This window comes from Limulus polyphemus, unplaced genomic scaffold, assembly GCF_000517525.1.
Source record: "Limulus polyphemus unplaced genomic scaffold, Limulus_polyphemus-2.1.2 Scaffold593, whole genome shotgun sequence".
NCBI lineage: Eukaryota > Metazoa > Arthropoda > Merostomata > Xiphosura > Limulidae > Limulus > Limulus polyphemus.
Window position 1 is genome coordinate 322,988 of NW_013666203.1, and position 8,083 is coordinate 331,070.

Genomic DNA, 8,083 nt, shown 5'->3' on the forward strand with positions numbered 1-8,083 from the left:
AAGTCTTTACTTAATAAAGCTGGTTTATTCTTTCCGAATATAACTCTACGATACACTCAACTTCAACAATCGCGTTATAACAAACTATAATAACGAACGAACGTTAACTACAACAATACGTCTCTATCTGACTGCAGTTCAATTACTCACTGACTACCCACACATTACATTCCCCTCTTTTATATACCAGCGTACCCTATTTCTAGTAAGAACTTGAACATTCGCCAAAGTACATGACAGTTCTAGAAACGTTGCGTCATAGTAGTCACGTGACTCGCTGACGCAACAATATATATTATTTTGACAACAAGTGAAGTGCGTGCTGTTTATTCATCGTTGTATTTATCGCTAACAAGTCACAGACACCAACGACAACATAGTATATATTTATACTATAAAAAATATAACTAAAAGCCTTTTTATTTTGACAGTTGGCGAGCCACAGCCAGGATTATACAGTGGTAACCGATAAAAGAAAACGTGAGCGACAGCGGAAATAAGTAGGCTACCTATATACGCATAACTGTAGTAGTAACGAAAATAGCTTAGATTAAAATTACGCTATATAACCATGTAAACAGATTTTAATAAATGGGTAGAAAGAGGATCTCAACTTGGGTTCAAAGACATTGAACTACGAAAGTTTTAAAACAACAAGAACTGGAAAGAGAAGAACGGCAACAGAAGAGACATATTGAGAAAGAAAAAAATGAGAGAAAGGAGAAACTAGAAATAGAATGAGAATACAAATTGAGAAAGAATAAAGAGAGAGAGAGGAGAGACTAGAAGTAGAAAGAATGAGAATATAAATTGAAGGGAGAGACTAGAAATAGAGAGAATAAGAGCACAAACTGAGAGATAGCAAAACTCATCCAATCGAAAGAAGAAGGACTCAAGAATGACAGTGGAGTAGGGGCTAGCCGACCCAAGCTGCCCAAATTTGATGAATATAAAGATGACATGGATGCTTTCCTGGAGAGATATGAAGTGCATCAAGGAAACAATACACAACTTGGTGATAGGAAACATACCAGGTAGTAGAAACTTTGAGGAACTAGACAGAAAGAAAGTTGATGAAGCATCTGCAGTCACTATCAGAGTTCAAGAAAAGAAGAGCAAACAAGACATCAAGCCCCTGCAAGTGTCAAAAGGCGATATCCTGAATTTAGGTTTGCAGGAACTGAAAGAAGCACAGAAGAAGAACCCTTCACTGCAAAAACTTTGGAGCAATGCCCGGAAGAAAGTCGAGCACAAAACAAAGGGGAAATCTACTTATAGAATAGAGAACCGAAAGAGAGTTCTATACTGAATATATCAAGGCAGTTATACTGGGGAAGTTAAACAGATCATAGTACCAACAGACCACCGGACTCAAGTGATGAAGTTGGATCATGAATCAATTGTGGGAGGACACAATTGGAACAAAGAAAACGGCAGAGAGAATCACCAGTAACTTCCATTGGCCGGGAGCCATCGGAGATGTGAGTAGAGTCTGCTGGTCATGTGACATCTGCCAATGGAAAATACTTAGAGGGAAGGTAGCCAAAGTGCCATTGGGGTAGATGCCCCTCATTGAAAAGCAGTTCAGCAGAGTAGCTGTGGGCTTGATCAGCCACTAGTGCCTGTGTCTGACAAGGGCAACCAGTGTGTTCTGACAGTAGTCGACTATGTGACACATTATCCAGAAGCAATAGCACTGGTGAAGATAGAGACAGAGATTAGCAGAAGCTCTTCTGTAGATATTTTGTAGAGTAGGCTTTCCGAGAGAAATCCTGAGTGGTAGAGAGACCCAGTTTACTTCAGAACTGATGCAGTAAGTGTGCAGACTCATCAGTACTCGGCAACTCTTTACCACCTTTACATTCCTAAATGTAATGGACCTTGCGAGAGAGTCAATGGAGTTTTAAAGAGAATGCTACAAAAAATGTGCCAAGAGAGAGAGACCACATGACTGGAATAGGTACTTGCAGGCAGTATTATTTGCTTATCAAGATGTCCCACAAGCAAGTACAGGATTTTCACACTTCAAGTTACTGTATGGAAAAACTGTATGAGGTCCGATGTAAATATTGAAAGAGCTATAGATGGTAGAAGAAGATTCAGAAATAAGGAACACATATCATTATGTGTTTGACCTGAGAAACCGACTGGAGGAGACCTGTCAACTCGCTCAACAGAGTTTGTATCCAGCTCAGAAGCATTTTTATAACAAGAAGGCCAAGGACCAATATTTTTAGGTTGGACAAAAGGTCTTAGTTCTACTTCCCACAGACCAAAACAAACTCACTCTGCATTGGAAAGGACCTTTTGAAATACAGGAAATACTTGACAGAATGGACTTCAAGGTGAATGTGAATAGGAAGACCAAGATCTACCATGTTAATCTGTTGAACAAGTATTTTGGGAGAGAAGAAGACCTAACTGGTGCAGCTATTAAAACAGAGATGGATGTTGCAGATGTGGCCATCATAGATGCAGAACCAGAAGACAATGACTTTTTCTTAGAAGATGAGTATCTACTAGACCTAAGACCACTAGGTGGAGATGAAACATACAAAGATGTAAACATCAGTGAAGAACTTACTTGGAAGCGAAATATAGTTACAAGACCTACTGTGCCAGTATGCAGATATCTTCATGGATAAACCAAGAAAGACAGACATTGTGCAACACAAGATCGAGACCACAACCAGGGATCCAGTCAAAGTGAAGCTCTCTTAGATGCCTTATGCAATGAGAGATCTGATAAAGTTAAAGCAATGTTGAAAGCTTCAGCCTACTGTTCACCAGTTATAATCATGAAGAAGGACAGATTAAACCATTTCTGCATAGACTTCCAGAAGTTGCACCTCGTGGCAAAGTTCAACTCTGAACCTATGGGCAACCCAGAGGCAATCATGGCAAAACTAGATGGGGCTAGGTTCTTTTCAAATATCAACCTTAGTAAAGGTTATTGACAATTCCAGATGGAGACGGAATCTAAAGAGAAGACAGCATTTGTGACACTAGATTTAAGTGGATGCCATTTGGGTTAGTCAATTCAGCACCAACATTCAACCGCATGATGAGGAAGATGCTGCATAACACCACCACATCGAGCACTATGTGGATGACATTCTGAAACACACTGCAAAATGGGAAGACTATCTGACAAGACTTAGACAACTGTTACAGAAAGTGAGGGCAGCAGGCCTCACCATCAGACTATCCAAGTGCTACATCAGATGTTCTGTGATGGAGTTTGTTGGACATAAAGTGGGGGACCGACAGATAGCCATGAAAAAGGAAAAGATAATCTGCATACAAGATACACCAGCTCCAATGACCAAGCAGCAAGTCAGATCCTTCCTGGGGTTAGTGGGATACTACAGGAAATTCATCCCAAGTTATGCTAAAATTACTGCACCATTGACTGACCTGATCAAGAAAGGCTTGCCCAATAAGGTGAAGTGGGAACAATCACATCAGGTGGCATTCCAGAAGTTAAATAATATGTTGGGAAGCTCACTAATTCGTAAAATGACAGATTTCAACAAACCATTCATTGTTCAGGATGATGCTTCAGACATTGGAATTGGGACAAGAACATGGAGATGGACTGTTTCCAGAGACACATATAAGTAAAAAGCTGTTAAATAGTGAGAAGAACTACTCTGGGATTGAACGAGAGTGTCTGGCTATTATATCTATCATTTGGAAATTCCAGAACTATCTATATGGGAAGGAGTTCATCAACCACTTGTATACATTCAGATGTGCAAGATAGACAGTGCGAGGATCAATGATGTGGGCATTGGACCTTCAGAAGTACAGGTTCCGTATTGAGGCTATCAGAGAGACTGCAAGTGTTGGAGCAAACTTTGTGTGTGAACTAAGAACAGTCTTTGTATATTGTAATAAAAACATTTTAAATACTTTATCTTGTAGAGGGGTTTATGTCATGATATAAAAGACTGTTTGGTTTAGATATTAGTGATTAATTTATTTTTGTGATTAAATATTTTATTATTGCTTAGTTTTGTTATAATAAGAGTTAAAAGCAGACAATTGTAGGAAGTTTTGTTAATAATTCATTGACGTCGAGAATATAGAAGGTGGACAGACGATTAAAGCAGCGGACAGAGAAAGAGAATAAAGGTGGTGTGAAGTTAACTACCGTAGAAGTGATAGGCCTAACGTTTAATTTGTTAGAGTGGAACTAATAGTAGAAACGAAGATAAGAAAAATAAATTTATTCCATCAAAGCGTGGTTCTAAAGTAATTGAATCAGACTGAGTGCACTTTGACAAAAGGAACAGAGGATCTTTAAAAGAAAGAAGACCAAACGATTACGGTAACTCACTCCACAATTGGAAGTGAATCACAAAGAATACTAGTGCGATAGCAATTCTAAAGTAATTGAATAACCCTAAGTAGATATTTGAAAAGAAGGAGAGAACTACATATATGGTATTTATGATATGCCCATAATATCTATAGTGTTGAAGAATGTATTGTACATACGTTAATTTGTTTTGAATATATATATTATTTTGAAAACAAGTGAAGTGCGTGCTGTATATTCATCATTGAATTTATCACTAACAAGTCACAGACACCTACTGTAGAAGAATCCTAAGCCCAACAAAACATAGTATAGATTTATACAATTAAGAAATATAACTAAAAGTCTTTCTATTTGACAATTAGCAAAAAGGAAAGTTATATATATATTTATTTTATTTTAAATTCTGACAGGCTACTTGCACTTTCCATCTCTAATTTTAAACTGGTATACTAGAGGTAAGGCAAGTAGTCAACACCACCCACATTTAATTCTTGGTCTACTTTAATTGAATAATTAGATTTGATAATCACTCTTACATTGACCCCAAAGTGTTGTGACTTTGCTAAAACAGGATGTAAACCATGGACTCTCAGATTAATAATCTACCATGAGAAATACCAGACCAGGCTTGTCACATTACAAGAGACAGGATTTTAATAAAGGCAAAAGTAAGATGAGGTGCATAGAAAAATTACTAAAAAATCAGTGTTTAAAGAGAAGATGAAGAAGTCATATATATTGCCCAGAAAGATTATAACAACAAAATCAAAGAAGTGCAAAATGACATCAGTAATACAAAAAATATTAAAGTAACAAAATGATATAAATGAAGAACTATAGCAACAAAATTAATAATGTACAAAAGTAAAATGACAGAATAAGGCATGAAAATAGAATAGAGAAATGCAAGGATAATACCAGCCACCTCTCCGCATCTACTTAAGAATTTGTCTATGCAGATTGGAATAGGAGAGCCTATATGGTCTACAGCCATTACCACTACTGTTGTTCCATCTATCATTGCAGGACTTTCCTGGAGTACTCTAAGCACACCATTCTTAATCAAGACACAGAATTGAGCATACCAGTTCAACAATATTGAGAAACCAATAGACTATGATGGAAAGGTACCAAGAGAGTAGGCTTATACAGTGTAGTTGTGGGAGGGTGAATTTCACCACTAGTCCATTTTGTAGCTCACAACATCATTACTAGCCATTTGCTGTCTTTGCTAAATCAGTATTTTTAGACATATACACACCAGCAGGACATAGATTTTCACCCTAGCTTTAACTTTAACAACATTAAGCAGTAATAACTATCAGGCATTAGTTTCCACCTTAATAAAAAGATTTGGAATGTTCATCAAAATGTATTTTAGTAAGCACAATTCAGAAGCAGAGTAAGGACAAATGACAAAACCTTTGCTAAACTTGCAAAAGAGGTGGAAAGTCTTGCCCAGTTATTTTATCCACATGAAATGGTCGATTTGTTGTCAAGTGACCAATTCATAGATACCTTTATAGAGGAGGATATATATGAATTAGACTAAAGCCAAGTAGGTATATATCTGTAAGGGAAGCTGGTCAGTTGGGGATAGAACAGGTGGCAAACAAGGAAACTAAATATATTATATAGGAATTTTGGGATCATCAGATCAAATTGTGCAGAAACATCATCTCCCTGAGATAGTAGTCTACAATAATTCAATAAATTAATTGAACAATTGCTATCTCACAGTAGGAGAAGTAAACCACAGAGCATAAGGTGTTTCAATTATTACCATAAAGGGCATATTTCAAAGAACTGTGGGCAAAAGGTTTTAAATTAGATAAATGTTTACTTAGAATGGAAGAACTAAAAACAGGACAGAAAGTGTTTCAGTTACGTATAGCAAGAACTGCAAAAAAAGTACTTAGGAAATAAAAACTTATCCTTGAGGATGACAGGAGAAGGAAAGTTCAGTAACTATGGAAAACAATGACATTACATTCGAGACTGTGATGAATCTATCACTGATAATAAACAAAGAATATGGTATTCTGAGGATGATAACACTCCAATTGCTCAAACTGATATAAGGACTGCACTGTTTAAAGAAACTAGTCCTAAAGTTAACAGATTTATAAATGGGAAATCTAGTACCATGTTAATTGTCATTGGTTCTAGGCTACCATTACCTAACCTAATCTGGCAATTGAAACTGAAAAGTTTTCTTCAGAGATGAACCAAGAATATAGATTGATGTGAAGAGCTAATAAACATAAAATTCCAGTAGGACATGATATGTGAGTAAGTTACACTGAAGAAGAATGCATATTGGGAATATGCTTCATGTGCAGTAAGACGCGCTTCAAGTATTTTAAAAGTCCCCCCCCCAGAAAAAAATCCCTGTGCATTGCACCATAATTACATCACCATAGGTTGAACTTCCAGTGACAACAAGGATGGATGCAAAAGATAAGAAAGACGAAAAACCTAAAGTACAACAGAACAAAATCCAGAAAAATAAGTAGTTCAAGCCAAAGGTGATCTAACTTTATTTTTTAGAAGCATGTTGGTGGGGAACATCCAACTACTTTGCTTCAGAAGAGCCTTTGCCAGAAATAAGTCAACCTACTGGGGAATGTAAGGTTCCTGTCCAGATCACTTCTAATATATCACTCAACCATCCACTGAATACAACTCATCCAGTTACAAAATAACAACATGGGCGTCTGCAGGGGGTGTGGCGCACTAGCCCCCCTGGAAAATGAAAAACATAATTATTTCTGTTTTCGTTCTGGATATCTCTACGAATTTACAAGTTTTTTTATTCACTTCAAAATTTCACACTACTTATTACATTTAATTTTCAATTCTAATAAAAGTCGCCAGGTTTGTCAGAAGCTTTACTTAAAATTCCTAGATACCTATCAAGTAGCTAAATATTGAATAACATCGCTACCACGGCGGCTTTTTGGACATTGGACATGACAATTCTCACTCAAGTCATCAAAGAGACCGACGCGATCTTGCCGACATCCTCTGAGTCCTGACACAGTGTGATCGGTAATACAAGAAGCAGGTTATCAAAGAGACTGACGCAGTCTTGCAGACATCCCATGATAAAGAGTGGTCGGGATCAACCAAAATTTACTATTATCGAGCATATATATATCTGCAAGTCTGCAATATGGCTTAAACTAACCCTACACATACTAAACCAATCAAATCCGAGTGTGTGTGAGCTTGCCTATTTTCTTGACTGAAATGGCAAAACTTTGAAGACAGGTCCATCATCCCTTGATTTTGACTCCCCACCTTCCGAAAAATTTCTATGGACGCCCATGGATAGCAAGTGATGACATAGAACCATATTATCTCATTTTCATACCTTAAACCATGGAAAACAAAACCAGCAAAACATTGGGTGACTGAACATTTAAGGACAATAAATAAGTAAAGAAAGACTTTGTTTAATTTACCAAGATTTCTATTGTACTTTGTTTTGCATATTTCATTTATAATTTAATTATTATAATGTTGAAATTTACAGATATTAATGTTGCTAGTTGTCAATAGTTATTGCTAATTATGCAAGTTTAAAGTGTCATTGTTTTCTCTGTATAGTGGTTTTGTTTATTTACTTGTTGTTAAATATAAAGCTATACCGTATCTGATTCATTCAACGGGAATCGAAGTTTAATGATGAACAACAAAACGACGGCAACAACAACGAACATTTGACACGTGCTTCCACCATTACTCACACGA